The sequence below is a fragment of the Oryzias latipes genome, chromosome 1 (genome assembly GCF_053564925.1).
Source record: "Oryzias latipes strain Hd-rR chromosome 1, Olatipes_Hd-rR_3.1".
Taxonomy (NCBI): Eukaryota; Metazoa; Chordata; class Actinopteri; order Beloniformes; family Adrianichthyidae; genus Oryzias; species Oryzias latipes.
The window spans coordinates 11,147,784-11,173,786 of NC_136237.1; the positions used below are offsets into that span (position 1 = coordinate 11,147,784).

The 26,003-nt window shown below is 41.3% G+C and overlaps 14 non-coding genes across 14 annotated transcripts; all 14 read right to left on the reverse strand.

Moving 5' to 3' along the window:
- Nucleotides 1-1,311: 1,311 nt before the first annotated feature.
- trnas-gcu (transfer RNA serine (anticodon GCU)) lies at nucleotides 1,312-1,393 on the reverse strand. The gene has a single exon. It is a non-coding gene; the product is annotated as a tRNA-Ser (tRNA).
- Nucleotides 1,394-3,092: 1,699 nt separating this feature from the next.
- On the reverse strand, nucleotides 3,093-3,174 carry trnas-gcu (transfer RNA serine (anticodon GCU)). The gene has a single exon. It is a non-coding gene; the product is annotated as a tRNA-Ser (tRNA).
- A 1,705-nt stretch (nucleotides 3,175-4,879) lies between these two features.
- Nucleotides 4,880-4,961, reverse strand: trnas-gcu (transfer RNA serine (anticodon GCU)). Its single transcript has one exon. It is a non-coding gene; the product is annotated as a tRNA-Ser (tRNA).
- Nucleotides 4,962-6,663: 1,702 nt separating this feature from the next.
- Nucleotides 6,664-6,745, reverse strand: trnas-gcu (transfer RNA serine (anticodon GCU)). Its single transcript has one exon. It is a non-coding gene; the product is annotated as a tRNA-Ser (tRNA).
- Nucleotides 6,746-8,448: 1,703 nt separating this feature from the next.
- trnas-gcu (transfer RNA serine (anticodon GCU)) lies at nucleotides 8,449-8,530 on the reverse strand. The gene has a single exon. It is a non-coding gene; the product is annotated as a tRNA-Ser (tRNA).
- Nucleotides 8,531-10,233: 1,703 nt separating this feature from the next.
- On the reverse strand, nucleotides 10,234-10,315 carry trnas-gcu (transfer RNA serine (anticodon GCU)). Its single transcript has one exon. It is a non-coding gene; the product is annotated as a tRNA-Ser (tRNA).
- Nucleotides 10,316-12,026: 1,711 nt separating this feature from the next.
- On the reverse strand, nucleotides 12,027-12,108 carry trnas-gcu (transfer RNA serine (anticodon GCU)). The gene has a single exon. It is a non-coding gene; the product is annotated as a tRNA-Ser (tRNA).
- A 1,699-nt stretch (nucleotides 12,109-13,807) lies between these two features.
- trnas-gcu (transfer RNA serine (anticodon GCU)) lies at nucleotides 13,808-13,889 on the reverse strand. The gene has a single exon. It is a non-coding gene; the product is annotated as a tRNA-Ser (tRNA).
- Nucleotides 13,890-15,593: 1,704 nt separating this feature from the next.
- Nucleotides 15,594-15,675, reverse strand: trnas-gcu (transfer RNA serine (anticodon GCU)). The gene has a single exon. It is a non-coding gene; the product is annotated as a tRNA-Ser (tRNA).
- A 1,702-nt stretch (nucleotides 15,676-17,377) lies between these two features.
- On the reverse strand, nucleotides 17,378-17,459 carry trnas-gcu (transfer RNA serine (anticodon GCU)). Its single transcript has one exon. It is a non-coding gene; the product is annotated as a tRNA-Ser (tRNA).
- Nucleotides 17,460-19,163: 1,704 nt separating this feature from the next.
- trnas-gcu (transfer RNA serine (anticodon GCU)) lies at nucleotides 19,164-19,245 on the reverse strand. The gene has a single exon. It is a non-coding gene; the product is annotated as a tRNA-Ser (tRNA).
- Nucleotides 19,246-20,956: 1,711 nt separating this feature from the next.
- On the reverse strand, nucleotides 20,957-21,038 carry trnas-gcu (transfer RNA serine (anticodon GCU)). The gene has a single exon. It is a non-coding gene; the product is annotated as a tRNA-Ser (tRNA).
- Nucleotides 21,039-22,740: 1,702 nt separating this feature from the next.
- trnas-gcu (transfer RNA serine (anticodon GCU)) lies at nucleotides 22,741-22,822 on the reverse strand. The gene has a single exon. It is a non-coding gene; the product is annotated as a tRNA-Ser (tRNA).
- A 1,702-nt stretch (nucleotides 22,823-24,524) lies between these two features.
- Nucleotides 24,525-24,606, reverse strand: trnas-gcu (transfer RNA serine (anticodon GCU)). Its single transcript has one exon. It is a non-coding gene; the product is annotated as a tRNA-Ser (tRNA).
- Nucleotides 24,607-26,003: the final 1,397 nt, after the last annotated feature.

Sequence of the window (26,003 nt, forward strand, 5' to 3'; positions counted from 1 at the left end):
TGGTATGGAATTTACCTTTAAGGAATACTTGTTGATCAGGGATTTCTGTTCTTGACAGATAGTGCCTCTGTGGCTTTCAGGTGTTGATGTCAATGATTAGAATTCCGTGGGTTCCCCAAAAGCCTGAGTGAGATTCATTGAGCGCTCTTGATCATGATAAGAAATGAGTCTATGTACATGCTGACAGAGTGGTTGACTGCGAGTAAAAAGATGCATACAAATTCACCATCAGAAAAGGTAAAGATCAGAACGACTTGTTTGTTGATTACCTTTCATTTGGCAGAGTTGGTAATGAGTCAAGTTTCAAATCTGCAGATCCTTGTAGATGGCCCGTGTGTTTATATTATCTTTGTAAACATGGCGTGTCCAACCCTTCTAGCATTAGCTTTGCAACTGTGGAGGCAAATATAGAATCGTGTGGTTTTTAACCACTGGAAAAAGTTGATATTTTGGAGAGAAAAAGCCGCAAAAACAGTGTTTGGATACGCACCGAAGCTACGAAGAACTGTCACAGCCATACAAAAAGTGTCATTAAACATTTGGCATAAAAACACAGTTGATTCGTAGGGGAATTAGCTCAAGTGGTAGAGCGCTCGCTTTGCATGTGAGAGGTAGAGGGATCGATGCCCTCATTCTCCATTATCCTGAGCTCCTGTCTATTGATCATCAAATACAGTCCTTTAGATGTACCCTCATTGGGAATCATACTACATGTCTTTGCACCAATGCCCATTAAAAACATTGCAAAATGCTGACTTAGCTTTCAAACTGCTGCAAGTAACTTACTGTCTTTCAGATGTTTATGACAAAAGCTTTCATTCAAGTCAGGGCTTTTAAAGCTTTGAAAGTGTTTACTGAAACACCTGCTCCTTGCAACCATCAACAAAGATAGTGTGAGTGCAGTTGACGCAGACAAGGTAATAGATGCAACTGCATGAATGCATTCATAAGACCTTTTCTTGTTGGGTATTGCTGCTGTTGTTTTGGATGTTGGTAGGAATGTAACTACTTAGAAGAGGGGCATGAGTGTAATGTTGCTTTCACACTGAGTTCGATTCGGTGTCACATTTGAGTGGGGCAGCTAGCTGCCTTTCGACGCTTGTCAAATTCGTCGCATGATGTATGTCCGAAAATGACTTGACACGCTGAATGCTAAACACACCACAGGACCCTTGAATATAATCAGAACATTGATGTAGGAGTGAATGTGGACAATCCTTACACACAAATTGCATTTGGTGTGAACACAGCTTAAAACTTGTCATGGTGCTACTGAACAACGTCTGTTGACACTCCAAAAGAAAAAATACACAATGAGGATGGGATTTGAACCCATGCGTGCAAAGCACAATGGATTAGCAGTCCATCTCCTTAACCTCTCGGACACCTCATCTGGAATTCAATTCTTTCGTGACACCACTGGTCTCATAAACTCGTATGCCATCATTGGCCTCGTGCGGCCTGTGGCATCTTGAGGTAGCCCATTATTTCCAGCTACTCAAGCAAGTTGGGATTTTTTAAAAACTAAAAATGTGCCAGTATGTGGATATACAACAAGGTTAGAAGGACCTGTGCTCTCATTGTGGCCAAAAGGACTTTTGGATTTGAGCAACCAATCAGAGCATTTTGCTAGGGAATTACTTCAAATGGCAGAGTGCTTGCTTTGCATGTGAGAACAAGGGGGATAGATGTCCACATTCTGCACAACATTTTCTTTTGTATCTACGTTTCATCAAACTGTTGGTGCAAGAAGCATGTACTTATGAGATGAGTTGCAGAGTTTGGTCTGTTGTTGGTATGGAATTTACCTTTAAGGAATACTTGTTGATCAGGGATTTCTGTTCTTGACAGATAGTGCCTCTGTGGCTTTCAGGTGTTGATGTCAATGATTAGAATTCCGTGGGTTCCCCAAAAGCCAGAGTGAGATTCATTGAGCGCTCTTGATCATGATAAGAAATGAGTCTATGTACATGCTGACAGAGTGGTTGACTGCGAGTAAAAAGATGCATGCAAATTCACCATCAGAAAAGGTAAAGATCAGAACGACTTGTTTGTTGATTACCTTTCATTTGGCAGAGTTGGTAATGAGTCAAGTTTCAAATCTGCAGATCCTTGTAGATGGCCCGTGGGTTTATATTATCTTTGTAAACATGGCGTGTCCAACCCTTCTAGCATTAGCTTTGCAACTGTGGAGGCAAATATAGAATCGTGTGGTTTTTAACCACTGGAAAAAGTTGATATTTTGGAGAGAAAAAGCCGCAAAAACAGTGTTTGGATATGCACCGAAGCTACGAAGAACTGTCACAGCCATACAAAAAGTGTCATTAAACATTTGGCATAAAAACACAGTTGATTCGTAGGGGAATTAGCTCAAGTGGTAGAGCGCTCGCTTTGCATGTGAGAGGTAGAGGGATCGATGCCCTCATTCTCCATTATCCTGAGCTCCTGTCTGTTGATCATCAAATACAGTCCTTTAGATGTACCCTCATTGGGAATCATACTACATGTCTTTACACCAATGCCCATTAAAAACATTGCAAAATGCTGACCGAGCTTTCAAACTGCTGCAACTACCTTACTGTCTTTCAGATGTTTATGACAAAAGCTTTCATTCAAGTCAGGGCTTTGAAAGTGTTTACTGAAACACCTGCTCCTTGCAACCATCAACAAAGATAGTGTGAGTGCAGTTGACGCAGACAAGGTAATAGATGCAACTGCATGAATGCATTCATAAGACCTTTTCTTGTTGGGTATTGCTGCTGTTGTTTTGGATGTTGGTAAGAATGTAACTACTTAGAAGAGGGGCATGAGTGTAATGCTGCTTTCACACTGAGTTCGATTCGGTGTTGCATTTGAGTGGGGCAGCTAGCTGCCTTTCGACGCTTGTCAAATTCGTCGCATGATGTATGTCCGAAAATGACTTGACATACTGAATTCTAAACACACCAAAGGACCCTTGAATTTAATCAGAACATTGATGTAGGAGTGAATGTGGACAATCCTTACACACAAATTGCATTTGGTGTGAACACAGCTTAAAACTTGTCATGGTGCTACTGAACGTCTGTTGACACTCCAAAAGAAAAAATACACGATGAGGATGGGATTTGAACCCATGCTTGCAAAGCACAATGGATTAGCAGTCCATCTCCTTAACCTCTCGGACACCTCATCTGGAATTCAATTCTTTCATGACACCACTGGTCTCATAAACTCGTATGCCATCATTGGCCTCGTGCGGCCTGTGGCATCTTGAGGTAGCCCATTATTTCCAGCTACTCAAGCAAGTTGGGATTTTTTAAAAACTAAAAATGTGCCAGTATGTGGATATACAACAAGGTTAGAAGGACCTGTGCTCTCATTGTGGCCAAAAGGACTTTTGGATTTGAGCAACCAATCAGAGCATTTTGCTAGGGAATTACTTCAAATGGCAGAGTGCTTGCTTTGCATGTGAGAACGAGGGGGATAGATGTCCACATTCTGCACAACATTTTCTTTTGTATCTACGTTTCATCAAACTGTTGGTGCAAGAAGCATGTACTTATAAGTTGAGTTGCAGAGTTTGGTCTGTTGTTGGTATGGAATTTACCTTTAAGGAATACTTGTTGATCAGGGATTTGTGTTGTTGACAGATAGTGCCCCTGTGGCTTTCAGGTGTTGATGTCAATGATTAGAATTCCGTGGGTTCCCCAAAAGCCAGAGTGAGATTCATTGAGCGCTCTTGATCATGATAAGAAATGAGTCTATGTACATGCTGACAGAGTGGTTGACTGCGAGTAAAAAGATGCATGCAAATTCACCATCAGAAAAGGTAAAGATCAGAACGACTTGTTTGTTGATTACCTTTCATTTGGCAGAGTTGGTAATGAGTCAAGTTTCAAATCTGCAGATCCTTGTAGATGGCCCGTGTGTTTATATTATCTTTGTAAACATGGCGTGTCCAACCCTTCTAGCATTAGCTTTGCAACTGTGGAGGCAAATATAGAATCGTGTGGTTTTTAACCACTGGAAAAAGTTGATATTTTGGAGAGAAAAAGCCGCAAAAACAGTGTTTGGATACGCACCGAAGCTACGAAGAACTGTCACAGCCAAACAAAAAGTGTCATTAAACATTTGGCATAAAAACACAGTTGATTCGTAGGGGAATTAGCTCAAGTGGTAGAGCGCTTGCTTTGCATGTGAGAGGTAGAGGGATCGATGCCCTCATTCTCCATTATCCTGAGCTCCTGTCTATTGATCATCAAATACAGTCCTTTAGATGTACCCTCATTGGGAATCATACTACATGTCTTTACACCAATGCCCATTAAAAACATTGCAAAATGCTGACCGAGCTTTCAAACTGCTGCAACTACCTTACTGTCTTTCAGATGTTTATGACAAAAGCTTTCATTCAAGTCAGGGCTTTGAAAGTGTTTACTGAAACACCTGCTCCTTGCAACCATCAACAAAGATAGTGTGAGTGCAGTTGAAGCAGACAAGGTAATAGATGCAACTGCATGAATGCATTCATAAGACCTTTTTTTCTTGTTGGGTATTGCTGCTGTTGTTTTGGATGTTGGTAAGAATGTAACTACTTAGAAGAGGGGCATGAGTGTAATGCTGCTTTCACACTGAGTTCGATTCTGTGTCACATTTGAGTGGGGCAGCTAGCTGCCTTTCGACGCTTGTCAAATTCGTCGCACGATGTATGTCCGAAAATGACTTGACACGCTGAATGCTAAACACACCACAGGACCCTTGAATATAATCAGAACATTGATGTAGGAGTGAATGTGGACAATCCTTACACACAAATTGCATTTGGTGTGAACACAGCTTAAAACTTGTCATGGTGCTACTGAACAACGTCTGTTGACACTCCAAAAGAAAAAATACACGATGAGGATGGGATTTGAACCCATGCGTGCAAAGCACAATGGATTAGCAGTCCATTTCCTTAACCTCTCGGACACCTCATCTGGAATTCAATTCTTTCGTGACACCACTGGTCTCATAAACTCGTATGCCATCATTGGCCTCGTGCGGCCTGTGGCATCTTGAGGTAGCCTATTATTTCCAGCTACTCAAGCAAGTTGGGATTTTTTAAAAACTAAAAATGTACCAGTATGTGGATATACAACAATGTTAGAAGGACCTGTGCTCTCATTGTGGCCAAAAGGACTTTTGGATTTGAGCAACCAATCAGAGCATTTTGCTAGGGAATTACTTCAAATGGCAGAGTGCTTGCTTTGCATGTGAGAACAAGGGGGATAGATGTCCACATTCTGCACAACATTTTCTTTTGTATCTACGTTTCATCAAACTGTTGGTGCAAGAAGCATGTACTTATGAGATGAGTTGCAGAGTCTGGTCTGTTGTTGGTATGGAATTTACCTTTAAGGAATACTTGTTGATCAGGGATTTCTGTTCTTGACAGATATTGCCTCTGTGGCTTTCAGGTGTTGATGTCAATGATTAGAATTCCGTGGGTTCCCCAAAAGCCAGAGTGACATTCATTGAGCGCTCTTGATCATGATAAGAAATGAGTCTATGTACATGCTGACAGAGTGGTTGACTGCGAGTAAAAAGATGCATACAAATTCACCATCAGAAAAGGTAAAGATCAGAACGACTTGTTTGTTGATTACCTTTCATTTGGCAGAGTTGGTAATGAGTCAAGTTTCAAATCTGCAGATCCTTGTAGATGGCCCGTGTGTTTATATTATCTTTGTAAACATGGCGTGTCCAACCCTTCTAGCATTAGCTTTGCAACTGTGGAGGCAAATATAGAATCGTGTGGTTTTTAACCACTGGAAAAAGTTGATATTTTGGAGAGAAAAAGCCGCAAAAACAGTGTTTGGATACGCACCGAAGCTACGAAGAACTGTCACAGCCATACAAAAAGTGTCATTAAACATTTGGCATAAAAACACAGTTGATTCGTAGGGGAATTAGCTCAAGTGGTAGAGCGCTCGCTTTGCATGTGAGAGGTAGAGGGATCGATGCCCTCATTATCCATTATCCTGAGCTCCTGTCTGTTTATCATCAAATACAGTCCTTTAGATGTACCCTCATTGGGAATCATACTACATGTCTTTACACCAATGCCCATTAAAAACATTGCAAAATGCTGACCGAGCTTTCAAACTGCTGCAACTACCTTACTGTCTTTCAGATGTTTATGACAAAAGCTTTCATTCAAGTCAGGGCTTTGAAAGTGTTTACTGAAACACCTGCTCCTTGCAACCATCAACAAAGATAGTGTGAGTGCAGTTGAAGCAGACAAGGTAATAGATGCAACTGCATGAATGCATTCATAAGACCTTTTTTCTTGTTGGGTATTGCTGCTGTTGTTTTGGATGTTGGTAAGAATGTAACTACTTAGAAGAGGGGGCATGAGTGTAATGCTGCTTTCACACTGAGTTCGATTCGGTGTCACATTTGAGTGGGGCAGCTAGCTGTCTTTATACGCTTGTCAAATTCGTCGCACGATGTATGTCCGAAAATGACTTGACACGCTGAATGCTAAACACACCACAGGACCCTTGAATATAATCAGAACATTGGTGTAGGAGTGAATGTGGACAATCCTTACACAAAAATTGCATTTGGTGTGAACACAGCTTAAAACTTGTCATGGTGCTACTGAACGTCTGTTGACACTCCAAAAGAAAAAATACACGATGAGGATGGGATTTGAACCCATGCGTGCAAAGCACAATGGATTAGCAGTCCATCTCCTTAACCTCTCGGACACCTCATCTGGAATTCAATTCTTTCGTGACACCACTGGTCTCATAAACTCGTATGCCATCATTGGCCTCGTGCGGCCTGTGGCATCTTGAGGTAGCCCATTATTTCCAGCTACTCAAGCAAGTTGGGATTTTTTAAAAACTAAAAATGTGCCAGTATGTGGATATACAACAAGGTTAGAAGGACCTGTGCTCTCATTGTGGCCAAAAGGACTTTTGGATTTGAGCAACCAATCAGAGCATTTTGCTAGGGAATTACTTCAAATGGCAGAGTGCTTGCTTTGCATGTGAGAACAAGGGGGATAGATGTCCACATTCTGCACAACATTTTCTTTTGTATCTACGTTTCATCAAACTGTTGGTGCAAGAAGCATGTACTTATGAGATGAGTTGCAGAGTCTGGTCTGTTGTTGGTATGGAATTTACCTTTAAGGAATACTTGTTGATCAGGGATTTCTGTTCTTGACAGATAGTGCCTCTGTGGCTTTCAGGTGTTGATGTCAATGATTAGAATTCCGTGGGTTCCCCAAAAGCCAGAGTGACATTCATTGAGCGCTCTTGATCATGATAAGAAATGAGTCTATGTACATGCTGACAGAGTGGTTGACTGCGAGTAAAAAGATGCATGCAAATTCACCATCAGAAAAGGTAAAGATCAGAACGACTTGTTTGTTGATTACCTTTCATTTGGCAGAGTTGGTAGTGAGTCAAGTTTCAAATCTGCAGATCCTTGTAGATGGCCCGTGGCTTTATATTATCTTTGTAAACATGGCGTGTCCAACCCTTCTAGCATTAGCTTTGCAACTGTGGAGGCAAATATAGAATCGTGTGGTTTTTAACCACTGGAAAAAGTTGATATTTTGGAGAGAAAAAGCCGCAAAAACAGTGTTTGGATACGCACCGAAGCTACGAAGAACTGTCACAGCCATACAAAAAGTGTCATTAAACATTTGGCATAAAAACACAGTTGATTCGTAGGGGAATTAGCTCAAGTGGTAGAGCGCTCGCTTTGCATGTGAGAGGTAGAGGGATCGATGCCCTCATTCTCCATTATCCTGAGCTCCTGTCTGTTGATCATCAAATACAGTCCTTTAGATTGTACCCTCATTGGGTATCATACTACATGTCTTTACACCAATGCCCATTAAAAACATTGCAAAATGCTGACCGAGCTTTCAAACTGCTGCAACTACCTTACTGTCTTTCAGATGTTTATGACAAAAGCTTTCATTCAAGTCAGGGCTTTGAAAGTGTTTACTGAAACACCTGCTCCTTGCAACCATCAACAAAGATAGTGTGAGTGCAGTTGATGCAGACAAGGTAATAGATGCAACTGCATGAATGCATTCATAAGACCTTTTCTTGTTGGGTATTGCTGCTGTTGTTTTGGATGTTGGTAAGAATGTAACTACTTAGAAGAGGGGCATGAGTGTAATGCTGCTTTCACACTGAGTTCGATTCTGTGTCACATTTGAGTGGGGCAGCTAGCTGCCTTTATACGCTTGTCAAATTCGTCACACGATTTATGTCCGAAAATGACTTGACACGCTGAATGCTAAAAACACCACAGGCCCCTTGAATATAATCAGAACATTGGTGTAGGAGTGAATGTGGACAATCCTTACACACAAATTGCATTTGGTGTGAACACAGCTTAAAACTTGTCATGGTGCTACTGAACAACGTCTGTTGACACTCCAAAAGAAAAAATACACAATGAGGATGGGATTTGAACCCATGCGTGCAAAGCACAATGGATTAGCAGTCCATCTCCTTAACCTCTCGGACACCTCATCTGGAATTCAATTCTTTCGTGACACCACTGGTCTCATAAACTCGTATGCCATCATTGGCCTCGTGCGGCCTGTGGCATCTTGAGGTAGCCCATTATTTCCAGCTACTCAAGCAAGTTGGGATTTTTTAAAAACTAAAAATGTGCCAGTATGTGGATATACAACAAGGTTAGAAGGACCTGTGCTCTCATTGTGGCCAAAAGGACTTTTGGATTTGAGCAACCAATCAGAGCATTTTGCTAGGGAATTACTTCAAATGGCAGAGTGCTTGCTTTGCATGTGAGAACAAGGGGGATAGATGTCCACATTCTGCACAACATTTTCTTTTGTATCTACGTTTCATCAAACTGTTGGTGCAAGAAGCATGTACTTATGAGATGAGTTGCAGAGTTTGGTCTGTTGTTGGTATGGAATTTACCTTTAAGGAATACTTGTTGATCAGGGATTTCTGTTCTTGACAGATAGTGCCTCTGTGGCTTTCAGGTGTTGATGTCAATGATTAGAATTCCGTGGGTTCCCCAAAAGCCAGAGTGACATTCATTGAGCGCTCTTGATCATGATAAGAAATGAGTCTATGTACATGCTGACAGAGTGGTTGACTGCGAGTAAAAAGATGCATGCAAATTCACCATCAGAAAAGGTAAAGATCAGAACAACTTGTTTGTTGATTACCTTTCATTTGGCAGAGTTGGTAATGAGTCAAGTTTCAAATCTGCAGATCCTTGTAGATGGCCCGTGTGTTTATATTATCTTTGTAAACATGGCGTGTCCAACCCTTCTAGCATTAGCTTTGCAACTGTGGAGGCAAATATAGAATCGTGTGGTTTTTAACCACTGGAAAAAGTTGATATTTTGGAGAGAAAAAGCCGCAAAAACAGTGTTTGGATATGCACCGAAGCTACGAAGAACTGTCACAGCCATACAAAAAGTGTCATTAAACATTTGGCATAAAAACACAGTTGATTCGTAGGGGAATTAGCTCAAGTGGTAGAGCGCTCGCTTTGCATGTGAGAGGTAGAGGGATCGATGCCCTCATTCTCCATTATCCTGAGCTCCTGTCTGTTGATCATCAAATACAGTCCTTTAGATTGTACCCTCATTGGGTATCATACTACATGTCTTTACACCAATGCCCATTAAAAACATTGCAAAATGCTGACCGAGCTTTCAAACTGCTGCAACTACCTTACTGTCTTTCAGATGTTTATGACAAAAGCTTTCATTCAAGTCAGGGCTTTGAAAGTGTTTACTGAAACACCTGCTCCTTGCAACCATCAACAAAGATAGTGTGAGTGCAGTTGATGCAGACAAGGTAATAGATGCAACTGCATGAATGCATTCATAAGACCTTTTCTTGTTGGGTATTGCTGCTGTTGTTTTGGATGTTGGTAAGAATGTAACTACTTAGAAGAGGGGCATGAGTGTAATGCTGCTTTCACACTGAGTTCGATTCTGTGTCACATTTGAGTGGGGCAGCTAGCTGCCTTTATACGCTTGTCAAATTCGTCACACGATGTATGTCCGAAAATGACTTGACACGCTGAATGCTAAAAACACCACAGGCCCCTTGAATATAATCAGAACATTGGTGTAGGAGTGAATGTGGACAATCCTTACACACAAATTGCATTTGGTGTGAACACAGCTTAAAACTTGTCATGGTGCTACTGAACAACGTCTGTTGACACTCCAAAAGAAAAAATACACAATGAGGATGGGATTTGAACCCATGCGTGCAAAGCACAATGGATTAGCAGTCCATCTCCTTAACCTCTCGGACACCTCATCTGGAATTCAATTCTTTCGTGACACCACTGGTCTCATAAACTCGTATGCCATCATTGGCCTCGTGCGGCCTGTGGCATCTTGAGGTAGCCCATTATTTCCAGCTACTCAAGCAAGTTGGGATTTTTTAAAAACTAAAAATGTGCCAGTATGTGGATATACAACAAGGTTAGAAGGACCTGTGCTCTCATTGTGGCCAAAAGGACTTTTGGATTTGAGCAACCAATCAGAGCATTTTGCTAGGGAATTACTTCAAATGGCAGAGTGCTTGCTTTGCATGTGAGAACAAGGGGGATAGATGTCCACATTCTGCACAACATTTTCTTTTGTATCTACGTTTCATCAAACTGTTGGTGCAAGAAGCATGTACTTATGAGATGAGTTGCAGAGTTTGGTCTGTTGTTGGTATGGAATTTACCTTTAAGGAATACTTGTTGATCAGGGATTTCTGTTCTTGACAGATAGTGCCTCTGTGGCTTTCAGGTGTTGATGTCAATGATTAGAATTCCGTGGGTTCCCCAAAAGCCAGAGTGAGATTCATTGAGCGCTCTTGATCATGATAAGAAATGAGTCTATGTACATGCTGACAGAGTGGTTGACTGCGAGTAAAAAGATGCATACAAATTCACCATCAGAAAAGGTAAAGATCAGAACGACTTGTTTGTTGATTACCTTTCATTTGGCAGAGTTGGTAATGAGTCAAGTTTCAAATCTGCAGATCCTTGTAGATGGCCCGTGTGTTTATATTATCTTTGTAAACATGGCGTGTCCAACCCTTCTAGCATTAGCTTTGCAACTGTGGAGGCAAATATAGAATCGTGTGGTTTTTAACCACTGGAAAAAGTTGATATTTTGGAGAGAAAAAGCCGCAAAAACAGTGTTTGGATACGCACCGAAGCTACGAAGAACTGTCACAGCCATACAAAAAGTGTCATTAAACATTTGGCATAAAAACACAGTTGATTCGTAGGGGAATTAGCTCAAGTGGTAGAGCGCTCGCTTTGCATGTGAGAGGTAGAGGGATCGATGCCCTCATTCTCCATTATCCTGAGCTCCTGTCTATTGATCATCAAATACAGTCCTTTAGATGTACCCTCATTGGGAATCATACTACATGTCTTTGCACCAATGCCCATTAAAAACATTGCAAAATGCTGACTTAGCTTTCAAACTGCTGCAAGTACCTTACTGTCTTTCAGATGTTTATGACAAAAGCTTTCATTCAAGTCAGGGCTTTTAAAGCTTTGAAAGTGTTTACTGAAACACCTGCTCCTTGCAACCATCAACAAAGATAGTGTGAGTGCAGTTGACGCAGACAAGGTAATAGATGCAACTGCATGAATGCATTCATAAGACCTTTTCTTGTTGGGTATTGCTGCTGTTGTTTTGGATGTTGGTAGGAATGTAACTACTTAGAAGAGGGGCATGAGTGTAATGTTGCTTTCACACTGAGTTCGATTCGGTGTCACATTTGAGTGGGGCAGCTAGCTGCCTTTCGACGCTTGTCAAATTCGTCGCATGATGTATGTCCGAAAATGACTTGACACGCTGAATGCTAAACACACCACAGGACCCTTGAATATAATCAGAACATTGGTGTAGGAGTGAATGTGGACAATCCTTACACACAAATTGCATTTGGTGTGAACACAGCTTAAAACTTGTCATGGTGCTACTGAACAACGTCTGTTGACACTCCAAAAGAAAAAATACACAATGAGGATGGGATTTGAACCCATGCGTGCAAAGCACAATGGATTAGCAGTCCATCTCCTTAACCTCTCGGACACCTCATCTGGAATTCAATTCTTTCGGGACACCACTGGTCTCATAAACTCGTATGCCATCATTGGCCTCGTGCGGCCTGTGGCATCTTGAGGTAGCCCATTATTTCCAGCTACTCAAGCAAGTTGGGATTTTTTAAAAACTAAAAATGTGCCAGTATGTGGATATACAACAAGGTTAGAAGGACCTGTGCTCTCATTGTGGCCAAAAGGACTTTTGGATTTGAGCAACCAATCAGAGCATTTTGCTAGGGAATTACTTCAAATGGCAGAGTGCTTGCTTTGCATGTGAGAACAAGGGGGATAGATGTCCACATTCTGCACAACATTTTCTTTTGTATCTACGTTTCATCAAACTGTTGGTGCAAGAAGCATGTACTTATGAGATGAGTTGCAGAGTTTGGTCTGTTGTTGGTATGGAATTTACCTTTAAGGAATACTTGTTGATCAGGGATTTCTGTTCTTGACAGATAGTGCCTCTGTGGCTTTCAGGTGTTGATGTCAATGATTAGAATTCCGTGGGTTCCCCAAAAGCCAGAGTGAGATTCATTGAGCGCTCTTGATCATGATAAGAAATGAGTCTATGTACATGCTGACAGAGTGGTTGACTGCGAGTAAAAAGATGCATGCAAATTCACCATCAGAAAAGGTAAAGATCAGAACGACTTGTTTGTTGATTACCTTTCATTTGGCAGAGTTGGTAATGAGTCAAGTTTCAAATCTGCAGATCCTTGTAGATGGCCCGTGGGTTTATATTATCTTTGTAAACATGGCGTGTCCAACCCTTCTAGCATTAGCTTTGCAACTGTGGAGGCAAATATAGAATCGTGTGGTTTTTAACCACTGGAAAAAGTTGATATTTTGGAGAGAAAAAGCCGCAAAAACAGTGTTTGGATATGCACCGAAGCTACGAAGAACTGTCACAGCCATACAAAAAGTGTCATTAAACATTTGGCATAAAAACACAGTTGATTCGTAGGGGAATTAGCTCAAGTGGTAGAGCGCTCGCTTTGCATGTGAGAGGTAGAGGGATCGATGCCCTCATTCTCCATTATCCTGAGCTCCTGTCTATTGATCATCAAATACAGTCCTTTAGATGTACCCTCATTGGGAATCATACTACATGTCTTTACACCAATGCCCATTAAAAACATTGCAAAATGCTGACCGAGCTTTCAAACTGCTGCAACTACCTTACTGTCTTTCAGATGTTTATGACAAAAGCTTTCATTCAAGTCAGGGCTTTGAAAGTGTTTACTGAAACACCTGCTCCTTGCAACCATCAACAAAGATAGTGTGAGTGCAGTTGACGCAGACAAGGTAATAGATGCAACTGCATGAATGCATTCATAAGACCTTTTCTTGTTGGGTATTGCTGCTGTTGTTTTGGATGTTGGTAAGAATGTAACTACTTAGAAGAGGGGCATGAGTGTAATGCTGCTTTCACACTGAGTTCGATTCGGTGTTGCATTTGAGTGGGGCAGCTAGCTGCCTTTCGACGCTTGTCAAATTCGTCGCATGATGTATGTCCGAAAATGACTTGACATACTGAATTCTAAACACACCAAAGGACCCTTGAATTTAATCAGAACATTGATGTAGGAGTGAATGTGGACAATCCTTACACACAAATTGCATTTGGTGTGAACACAGCTTAAAACTTGTCATGGTGCTACTGAACGTCTGTTGACACTCCAAAAGAAAAAATACACGATGAGGATGGGATTTGAACCCATGCGTGCAAAGCACAATGGATTAGCAGTCCATCTCCTTAACCTCTCGGACACCTCATCTGGAATTCAATTCTTTCATGACACCACTGGTCTCATAAACTCGTATGCCATCATTGGCCTCGTGCGGCCTGTGGCATCTTGAGGTAGCCCATTATTTCCAGCTACTCAAGCAAGTTGGGATTTTTTAAAAACTAAAAATGTGCCAGTATGTGGATATACAACAAGGTTAGAAGGACCTGTGCTCTCATTGTGGCCAAAAGGACTTTTGGATTTGAGCAACCAATCAGAGCATTTTGCTAGGGAATTACTTCAAATGGCAGAGTGCTTGCTTTGCATGTGAGAACGAGGGGGATAGATGTCCACATTCTGCACAACATTTTCTTTTGTATCTACGTTTCATCAAACTGTTGGTGCAAGAAGCATGTACTTATGAGATGAGTTGCAGAGTTTGGTCTGTTGTTGGTATGGAATTTACCTTTAAGGAATACTTGTTGATCAGGGATTTGTGTTGTTGACAGATAGTGCCCCTGTGGCTTTCAGGTGTTGATGTCAATGATTAGAATTCCGTGGGTTCCCCAAAAGCCAGAGTGAGATTCATTGAGCGCTCTTGATCATGATAAGAAATGAGTCTATGTACATGCTGACAGAGTGGTTGACTGCGAGTAAAAAGATGCATGCAAATTCACCATCAGAAAAGGTAAAGATCAGAACGACTTGTTTGTTGATTACCTTTCATTTGGCAGAGTTGGTAATGAGTCAAGTTTCAAATCTGCAGATCCTTGTAGATGGCCCGTGTGTTTATATTATCTTTGTAAACATGGCGTGTCCAACCCTTCTAGCATTAGCTTTGCAACTGTGGAGGCAAATATAGAATCGTGTGGTTTTTAACCACTGGAAAAAGTTGATATTTTGGAGAGAAAAAGCCGCAAAAACAGTGTTTGGATACGCACCGAAGCTACGAAGAACTGTCACAGCCAAACAAAAAGTGTCATTAAACATTTGGCATAAAAACACAGTTGATTCGTAGGGGAATTAGATTAAGTGGTAGAGCGCTCGCTTTGCATGTGAGAGGTAGAGGGATCGATGCCCTCATTCTCCATTATCCTGAGCTCCTGTCTATTGATCATCAAATACAGTCCTTTAGATGTACCCTCATTGGGAATCATACTACATGTCTTTACACCAATGCCCATTAAAAACATTGCAAAATGCTGACCGAGCTTTCAAACTGCTGCAACTACCTTACTGTCTTTCAGATGTTTATGACAAAAGCTTTCATTCAAGTCAGGGCTTTGAAAGTGTTTACTGAAACACCTGCTCCTTGCAACCATCAACAAAGATAGTGTGAGTGCAGTTGAAGCAGACAAGGTAATAGATGCAACTGCATGAATGCATTCATAAGACCTTTTTTCTTGTTGGGTATTGCTGCTGTTGTTTTGGATGTTGGTAAGAATGTAACTACTTAGAAGAGGGGCATGAGTGTAATGCTGCTTTCACACTGAGTTCGATTCTGTGTCACATTTGAGTGGGGCAGCTAGCTGCCTTTCGACGCTTGTCAAATTCGTCGCACGATGTATGTCCGAAAATGACTTGACACGCTGAATGCTAAACACACCACAGGACCCTTGAATATAATCAGAACATTGATGTAGGAGTGAATGTGGACAATCCTTACACACAAATTGCATTTGGTGTGAACACAGCTTAAAACTTGTCATGGTGCTACTGAACAACGTCTGTTGACACTCCAAAAGAAAAAATACACGATGAGGATGGGATTTGAACCCATGCGTGCAAAGCACAATGGATTAGCAGTCCATTTCCTTAACCTCTCGGACACCTCATCTGGAATTCAATTCTTTCGTGACACCACTGGTCTCATAAACTCGTATGCCATCATTGGCCTCGTGCGGCCTGTGGCATCTTGAGGTAGCCTATTATTTCCAGCTACTCAAGCAAGTTGGGATTTTTTAAAAACTAAAAATGTACCAGTATGTGGATATACAACAAGGTTAGAAGGACCTGTGCTCTCATTGTGGCCAAAAGGACTTTTGGATTTGAGCAACCAATCAGAGCATTTTGCTAGGGAATTACTTCAAATGGCAGAGTGCTTGCTTTGCATGTGAGAACAAGGGGGATAGATGTCCACATTCTGCACAACATTTTCTTTTGTATCTACGTTTCATCAAACTGTTGGTGCAAGAAGCATGTACTTATGAGATGAGTTGCAGAGTCTGGTCTGTTGTTGGTATGGAATTTACCTTTAAGGAATACTTGTTGATCAGGGATTTCTGTTCTTGACAGATATTGCCTCTGTGGCTTTCAGGTGTTGATGTCAATGATTAGAATTCCGTGGGTTCCCCAAAAGCCAGAGTGACATTCATTGAGCGCTCTTGATCATGATAAGAAATGAGTCTATGTACATGCTGACAGAGTGGTTGACTGCGAGTAAAAAGATGCATACAAATTCACCATCAGAAAAGGTAAAGATCAGAACGACTTGTTTGTTGATTACCTTTCATTTGGCAGAGTTGGTAATGAGTCAAGTTTCAAATCTGCAGATCCTTGTAGATGGCCCGTGTGTTTATATTATCTTTGTAAACATGGCGTGTCCAACCCTTCTAGCATTAGCTTTGCAACTGTGGAGGCAAATATAGAATCGTGTGGTTTTTAACCACTGGAAAAAGTTGATAATTTGGAGAGAAAAAGCCGCAAAAACAGTGTTTGGATACGCACCGAAGCTACGAAGAACTGTCACAGCCATACAAAAAGTGTCATTAAACATTTGGCATAAAAACACAGTTGATTCGTAGGGGAATTATCTCAAGTGGTAGAGCGCTCGCTTTGCATGTGAGAGGTAGAGGGAGCGATGCCCTCATTCTCCATTATCCTGAGCTCCTGTCTATTGATCATCAAATACAGTCCTTTAGATGTACCCTCATTGGGAATCATACTACATGTCTTTGCACCAATGCCCATTAAAAACATCGCAAAATGCTGACCGAGCTTTCAAACTGCTGCAACTACCTTACTGTCTTTCAGATGTTTATGACAAAAGCTTTCATTCAAGTCAGGGCTTTGAAAGTGTTTACGGAAACACCTGCTCCTTGCAACCATCAACAAAGATAGTGTGAGTGCAGTTGAAGCAGACAAGGTAATAGATGCAACTGCATGAATGCATTCATAAGACCTTTTCTTGTTGGGTATTGCTGCTGTTGTTTTGGATGTTGGTAAGAATGTAACTACTTAGAAGAGGGGCATGAGTGTAATGCTGCTTTCACACTGAGTTCGATTCTGTGTCACATTTGAGTGGGGCAGCTAGCTGCCTTTCGACGCTTGTCAAATTCGTCGCACGATGTATGTCCGAAAATGACTTGACACGCTGAATGCTAAACACACCACAGGACCCTTGAATATAATCAGAACATTGATGTAGGAGTGAATGTGGACAATCCTTACACACAAATTGCATTTGGTGTGAACACAGCTTAAAACTTGTCATGGTGCTACTGAACAACGTCTGTTGACACTCCAAAAGAAAAAATACACGATGAGGATGGGATTTGAACCCATGCGTGCAAAGCACAATGGATTAGCAGTCCATCTCCTTAACCTCTCGGACACCTCATCTGGAATTCAATTCTTTCGTGACACCACTGGTCTCATAAACTTGTATGCCATCATTGGCCTCGTGCGGCCTGTGGCATCTTGAGGTAGCCTATTATTTCCAGCTACTCAAGCAAGTTGGGATTTTTTAAAAACTAAAAATGTGCCAGTATGTGGATATACAACAAGGTTAGAAGGACCTGTTCTCTCATTGTGGCCAAAAGGACTTTTGGATTTGAGCAACCAATCAGAGCATTTTGCTAGGGAATTACTTCAAATGGCAGAGTGCTTGCTTTGCATGTGAGAACAAGGGGGATAGATGTCCACATTCTGCACAACATTTTCTTTTGTATCTACGTTTCATCAAACTGTTGGTGCAAGAAGCATGTACTTATGAGATGAGTTGCAGAGTTTGGTCTGTTGTTGGTATGGAATTTACCTTTAAGGAATACTTGTTGATCAGGGATTTGTGTTGTTGACAGATAGTGCCCCTGTGGCTTTCAGGTGTTGATGTCAATGATTAGAATTCCGTGGGTTCCCCAAAAGCCAGAGTGAGATTCATTGAGCGCTCTTGATCATGATAAGAAATGAGTCTATGTACATGCTGACAGAGTGGTTGACTGCGAGTAAAAAGATGCATGCAAATTCACCATCAGAAAAGGTAAAGATCAGAACGACTTGTTTGTTGATTACCTTTCATTTGGCAGAGTTGGTAATGAGTCAAGTTTCAAATCTGCAGATCCTTGTAGATGGCCCGTGTGTTTATATTATCTTTGTAAACATGGCGTGTCCAACCCTTCTAGCATTAGCTTTGCAACTGTGGAGGCAAATATAGAATCGTGTGGTTTTTAACCACTGGAAAAAGTTGATATTTTGGAGAGAAAAAGCCGCAAAAACAGTGTTTGGATACGCACCGAAGCTACGAAGAACTGTCACAGCCAAACAAAAAGTGTCATTAAACATTTGGCATAAAAACACAGTTGATTCGTAGGGGAATTAGCTCAAGTGGTAGAGCGCTCGCTTTGCATGTGAGAGGTAGAGGGATCGATGCCCTCATTCTCCATTATCCTTAGCTCCTGTCTATTGATCATCAAATACAGTCCTTTAGATGTACCCTCATTGGGAATCATACTACATGTCTTTACACCAATGCCCATTAAAAACATTGCAAAATGCTGACCGAGCTTTCAAACTGCTGCAACTACCTTACTGTCTTTCAGATGTTTATGACAAAAGCTTTCATTCAAGTCAGGGCTTTGAAAGTGTTTACTGAAACACCTGCTCCTTGCAACCATCAACAAAGATAGTGTGAGTGCAGTTGAAGCAGACAAGGTAATAGATGCAACTGCATGAATGCATTCATAAGACCTTTTTTCTTGTTGGGTATTGCTGCTGTTGTTTTGGATGTTGGTAAGAATGTAACTACTTAGAAGAGGGGCATGAGTGTAATGCTGCTTTCACACTGAGTTCGATTCTGTGTCACATTTGAGTGGGGCAGCTAGCTGCCTTTCGACGCTTGTCAAATTCGTCGCACGATGTATGTCCGAAAATGACTTGACACGCTGAATGCTAAACACACCACAGGACCCTTGAATATAATCAGAACATTGATGTAGGAGTGAATGTGGACAATCCTTACACACAAATTGCATTTGGTGTGAACACAGCTTAAAACTTGTCATGGTGCTACTGAACAACGTCTGTTGACACTCCAAAAGAAAAAATACACGATGAGGATGGGATTTGAACCCATGCGTGCAAAGCACAATGGATTAGCAGTCCATTTCCTTAACCTCTCGGACACCTCATCTGGAATTCAATTCTTTCGTGACACCACTGGTCTCATAAACTCGTATGCCATCATTGGCCTCGTGCGGCCTGTGGCATCTTGAGGTAGCCTATTATTTCCAGCTACTCAAGCAAGTTGGGATTTTTTAAAAACTAAAAATGTACCAGTATGTGGATATACAACAAGGTTAGAAGGACCTGTGCTCTCATTGTGGCCAAAAGGACTTTTGGATTTGAGCAACCAATCAGAGCATTTTGCTAGGGAATTACTTCAAATGGCAGAGTGCTTGCTTTGCATGTGAGAACAAGGGGGATAGATGTCCACATTCTGCACAACATTTTCTTTTGTATCTACGTTTCATCAAACTGTTGGTGCAAGAAGCATGTACTTATGAGATGAGTTGCAGAGTCTGGTCTGTTGTTGGTATGGAATTTACCTTTAAGGAATACTTGTTGATCAGGGATTTCTGTTCTTGACAGATATTGCCTCTGTGGCTTTCAGGTGTTGATGTCAATGATTAGAATTCCGTGGGTTCCCCAAAAGCCAGAGTGAGATTCATTGAGCGCTCTTGATCATGATAAGAAATGAGTCTATGTACATGCTGACAGAGTGGTTGACTGCGAGTAAAAAGATGCATGCAAATTCACCATCAGAAAAGGTAAAGATCAGAACGACTTGTTTGTTGATTACCTTTCATTTGGCAGAGTTGGTAATGAGTCAAGTTTCAAATCTGCAGATCCTTTTAGATGACCCGTGTGTTTATATTATCTTTGTAAACATGGCGTGTCCAACCCTTCTAGCATTAGCTTTGCAACTGTGGAGGCAAATATAGAATCGTGTGGTTTTTAACCACTGGAAAAAGTTGATATTTTGGAGAGAAAAAGCCGCAAAAACAGTGTTTGGATATGCACCGAAGCTACGAAGAACTGTCACAGCCATACAAAAAGTGTAATTAAACATTTGGCATAAAAACACAGTTGATTCGTAGGATAATTAGCTCAAGTGGTAGAGCGCTCACTTTGCATGTGAGAGGTAGAGGGAGTAATGCCCTCATTCTCCATTATCCTGAGCTCCTGTCTGTTGATCATCAAATACAGTCCTTTAGATGTCCCCTCATTGGGAATCATAATACATGTCTTTGCACCAATGCCCATTAAAAACATTGCAAAATGCTGACTGAGCTTTCAAACTGCTGCAAGTACCTTACTGTCTTTCAGATGTTTATGACAAAAGCTTTCATTCAAGTCAGGGCTTTTAAAGCTTTGAAAGTGTTTACTGAAACACCTGCTCCTTGCAACCATCAACAAAGATAGTGTGAGTGCAGTTGAAGCAGACAAGGTAATAGATGCAACTGCATGAATGCATTCATAAGACCTTTTCTTGTTGGGTATTGCTGCTGTTGTTTTGGATGTTGGTAAGAATGTAACTACTTAGAAGAGGGGCATGAGTGTAATGCTGCTTTCACACTGAGTTCGATTCTGTGTCACATTTGAGTGGGGCAGCTAGCTGCCTTTCGACGCTTGTCAAATTCGTCGCACGATGTATGTCCGAAAATGACTTGACACGCTGAATGCTAAACACACCACAGGACCCTTGAATATAATCAGAACATTGATGTAGGAGTGAATGTGGACAATCCTTACACACAAATTGCATTTGGTGTGAACACAGCTTAAAACTTGTCATGGTGCTACTGAACAACGTCTGTTGACACTCCAAAAGAAAAATTACACGATGAGGATGGGATTTGAACCCATGCGTGCAAAGCACAATGGATTAGCAGTCCATCTCCTTAACCTCTCGGACACCTCATCTGGAATTCAATTCTTTCGTGACACCACTGGTCTCATAAACTTGTATGCCATCATTGGCCTCGTGCGGCCTGTGGCATCTTGAGGTAGCCTATTATTTCCAGCTACTCAAGCAAGTTGGGATTTTTTAAAAACTAAAAATGTGCCAGTATGTGGATATACAACAAGGTTAGAAGGACCTGTGCTCTCATTGTGGCCAAAAGGACTTTTGGATTTGAGCAACCAATCAGAGCATTTTGCTAGGGAATTACTTCAAATGGCAGAGTGCTTGCTTTGCATGTGAGAACAAGGGGGATAGATGTCCACATTCTGCACAACATTTTCTTTTGTATCTACGTTTCATCAAACTGTTGGTGCAAGAAGCATGTACTTATGAGATGAGTTGCAGAGTCTGGTCTGTTGTTGGTATGGAATTTACCTTTAAGGAATACTTGTTGATCAGGGATTTCTGTTCTTGACAGATATTGCCTCTGTGGCTTTCAGGTGTTGATGTCAATGATTAGAATTCCGTGGGTTCCCCAAAAGCCAGAGTGAGATTCATTGAGCGCTCTTGATCATGATAAGAAATGAGTCTATGTACATGCTGACAGAGTGGTTGACTGCGAGTAAAAAGATGCATGCAAATTCACCATCAGAAAAGGTAAAGATCAGAACGACTTGTTTGTTGATTACCTTTCATTTGGCAGAGTTGGTAATGAGTCAAGTTTCAAATCTGCAGATCCTTTTAGATGACCCGTGTGTTTATATTATCTTTGTAAACATGGCGTGTCCAACCCTTCTAGCATTAGCTTTGCAACTTTGGAGGCAAATATAGAATCGTGTGGTTTTTAACCACTGGAAAAAGTTGATATTTTGGAGAGAAAAAGCCGCAAAAACAGTGTTTGGATATGCACCGAAGCTACGAAGAACTGTCACAGCCATACAAAAAGTGTCATTAAACATTTGGCATAAAAACACAGTTGATTCGTAGGATAATTAGCTCAAGTGGTAGAGCGCTCGCTTTGCTTGTGAGAGGTAGAGGGAGTAATGCCCTCGTTCTCCATTATCCTGAGCTCCTGTCTGTTGATCATCAAATACAGTCCTTTAGATGTCCCCTCATTGGGAATCATACTACATGTCTTTGCACCAATGCCCATTAAAAACATTGCAAAATGCTGACTGAGCTTTCAAACTGCTGCAAGTACCTTACTGTCTTTCAGATGTTTATGACAAAAGCTTTCATTCAAGTCAGGGCTTTGAAAGTGTTTACTGAAACACCTGCTCCTTGCAACCATCAACAAAGATAGTGTGAGTGCAGTTGACGCAGACAAGGTAATAGATGCAACTGCATGAATGCATTCATAAGACCTTTTCTTGTTGGGTATTGCTGCTGTTGTTTTGGATGTTGGTAGGAATGTAACTACTTAGAAGAGGGGCATGAGTGTAATGTTGCTTTCACACTGAGTTCGATTCGGTGTCACATTTGACTGGGGCAGCTAGCTGCCTTTCGACGCTTGTCAAATTCGTCGCATGATGTATGTCCGAAAATGACTTGACACGCTGAATGCTAAACACACCACAGGACCCTTGAATATAATCAGAACATTGGTGTAGGAGTGAATGTGTACAATCCTTACACACAAATTGCATTTGGTGTGAACACAGCTTAAAACTTGTCATGGTGCTACTGAACAACGTCTGTTGACACTCCAAAAGAAAAAATACACGACGAGGATGGGATTTGAACCCATGCGTGCAAAGCACAATGGATTAGCAGTCCATCTCCTTAACCTCTCGGACACCTCATCTGGAATTCAATTCTTTCGTGACACCACTGGTCTCATAAACTCGTATGCCATCATTGGCCTCGTGCGGCCTGTGGCATCTTGAGGTAACCCATTATTTCCAGCTACTCAAGCAAGTTGGGATTTTTTAAAAACTAAAAATGTGCCAGTATGTGGATATACAACAAGGTTAGAAGGACCTGTGCTCTCATTGTGGCCAAAAGGACTTTTGGATTTGAGCAACCAATCAGAGCATTTTGCTAGGGAATTACTTCAAATGGCAGAGTGCTTGCTTTGCATGTGAGAAGAAGGGGGATAGATGTCCACATTCTGCACAACATTTTCTTTTGTATCTACGTTTCATCAAACTGTTGGTGCAAGAAGCATGTACTTATGAGATGAGTTGCAGAGTTTGGTCTGTTGTTGGTATGGAATTTACCTTTAAGGAATACTTGTTGATCAGGGATTTCTGTTCTTGACAGATAGTGCCTCTGTGGCTTTCAGGTGTTGATGTCAATGATTAGAATTCCGTGGGTTCCCCAAAAGCCAGAGTGACATTCATTGAGCGCTCTTGATCATGATAAGAAATGAGTCTATGTACATGCTGACAGAGTGGTTGACTGCGAGTAAAAAGATGCATACAAATTCACCATCAGAAAAGGTAAAGATCAGAACGACTTGTTTGTTGATTACCTTTCATTTGGCAGAGTTGGTAATGAGTCAAGTTTCAAATCTGCAGATCCTTGTAGATGGCCCGTGGGTTTATATTATCTTTGTAAACATGGCGTGTCCAACCCTTCTAGCATTAGCTTTGCAACTGTGGAGGCAAATATAGAATCGTGTGGTTTTTAACCACAGGAAAAAGTTGATATTTTGGAGAGAAAAAGCCGCAAAAACAGTGTTTGGATACGCACCGAAGCTACGAAGAACTGTCACAGCCATACAAAAAGTGTCATTAAACATTTGGCATAAAAACACAGTTGATTTGTAGGGGAATTAGCTCAAGTGGTAGAGCGCTCGCTTTGCATGTGAGAGGTAGAGGGATCGATGCCCTCATTCTCCATTATCCTGAGCTCCTGTCTATTGATCATCAAATACAGTCCTTTAGATGTACCCTCATTGGGAATCATACTACATGTCTTTACACCAATGCCCATTAAAAACATTGCAAAATGCTGACCGAGCTTTCAAACTGCTGCAACTACCTTACTGTCTTTCAGATGTTTATGACAAAAGCTTTCATTCAAGTCAGGGCTTTGAAAGTGTTTACTGAAACACCTGCTCCTTGCAACCATCAACAAAGATAGTGTGAGTGCAGTTGAAGCAGACAAGGTAATAGATGCAACTGCATGAATGCATTCATAAGACCTTTTCTTGTTGGGTATTGCTGCTGTTGTTTTGGATGTTGGTAAGAATGTAACTACTTAGAAGAGGGGCATGAGTGTAATGCTGCTTTCACACTGAGTTCGATTCTGTGTCACATTTGAGTGGGGCAGCTAGCTGCCTTTCGACGCTTGTCAAATTCGTCGCACGATGTATGTCCGAAAATGACTTGACACGCTGAATGCTAAACACACCACAGGACCCTTGAATATAATCAGAACATTGATGTAGGAGTGAATGTGGACAATCCTTACACACAAATTGCATTTGGTGTGAACACAGCTTAAAACTTGTCATGGTGCTACTGAACAACGTCTGTTGACACTCCAAAAGAAAAAATACACGATGAGGATGGGATTTGAACCCATGCGTGCAAAGCACAATGGATTAGCAGTCCATCTCCTTAACCTCTCGGACACCTCATCTGGAATTCAATTCTTTCGTGACACCACTGGTCTCATAAACTTGTATGCCATCATTGGCCTCGTGCGGCCTGTGGCATCTTGAGGTAGCCTATTATTTCCAGCTACTCAAGCAAGTTGGGATTTTTTAAAAACTAAAAATGTGCCAGTATGTGGATATACAACAAGGTTAGAAGGACCTGTGCTCTCATTGTGGCCAAAAGGACTTTTGGATTTGAGCAACCAATCAGAGCATTTTGCTAGGGAATTACTTCAAATGGCAGAGTGCTTGCTTTGCATGTGAGAACAAGGGGGATAGATGTCCACATTCTGCACAACATTTTCTTTTGTATCTACGTTTCATCAAACTGTTGGTGCAAGAAGCATGTACTTATGAGATGAGTTGCAGAGTCTGGTCTGTTGTTGGTATGGAATTTACCTTTAAGGAATACTTGTTGATCAGGGATTTCTGTTCTTGACAGATATTGCCTCTGTGGCTTTCAGGTGTTGATGTCAATGATTAGAATTCCGTGGGTTCCCCAAAAGCCAGAGTGAGATTCATTGAGCTTTCTTGATCATGATAAGAAATGAGTCTATGTACATGCTGACAGAGTGGTTGACTGCGAGTAAAAAGATGCATGCAAATTCACCATCAGAAAAGGTAAAGATCAGAACGACTTGTTTGTTGATTACCTTTCATTTGGCAGAGTTGGTAATGAGTCAAGTTTCAACTCTGCAGATCCTTTTAGATGACCCGTGTGTTTATATTATCTTTGTAAACATGGCGTGTCCAACCCTTCTAGCATTAGCTTTGCAACTTTGGAGGCAAATATAGAATCGTGTGGTTTTTAACCACTGGAAAAAGTTGATATTTTGGAGAGAAAAAGCCGCAAAAACAGTGTTTGGATATGCACCGAAGCTACGAAGAACTGTCACAGCCATACAAAAAGTGTCATTAAACATTTGGCATAAAAACACAGTTGATTCGTAGGATAATAAGCTCAAGTGGTAGAGCGCTCGCTTTGCTTGTGAGAGGTAGAGGGAGTAATGCCCTCATTCTCCATTATCCTGAGCTCCTGTCTGTTGATCATCAAATACAGTCCTTTAGATGTCCCCTCATTGGGAATCATACTACATGTCTTTGCACCAATGCCCATTAAAAACATTGCAAAATGCTGACTGAGCTTTCAAACTGCTGCAAGTACCTTACTGTCTTTCAGATGTTTATGACAAAAGCTTTCATTCAAGTCAGGGCTTTTAAAGCTTTGAAAGTGTTTACTGAAACACCTGCTCCTTGCAACCATCAACAAAGATAGTGTGAGTGCAGTTGACGCAGACAAGGTAATAGATGCAACTGCATGAATGCATTCATAAGACCTTTTCTTGTTGGGTATTGCTGCTGTTGTTTTGGATGTTGGTAG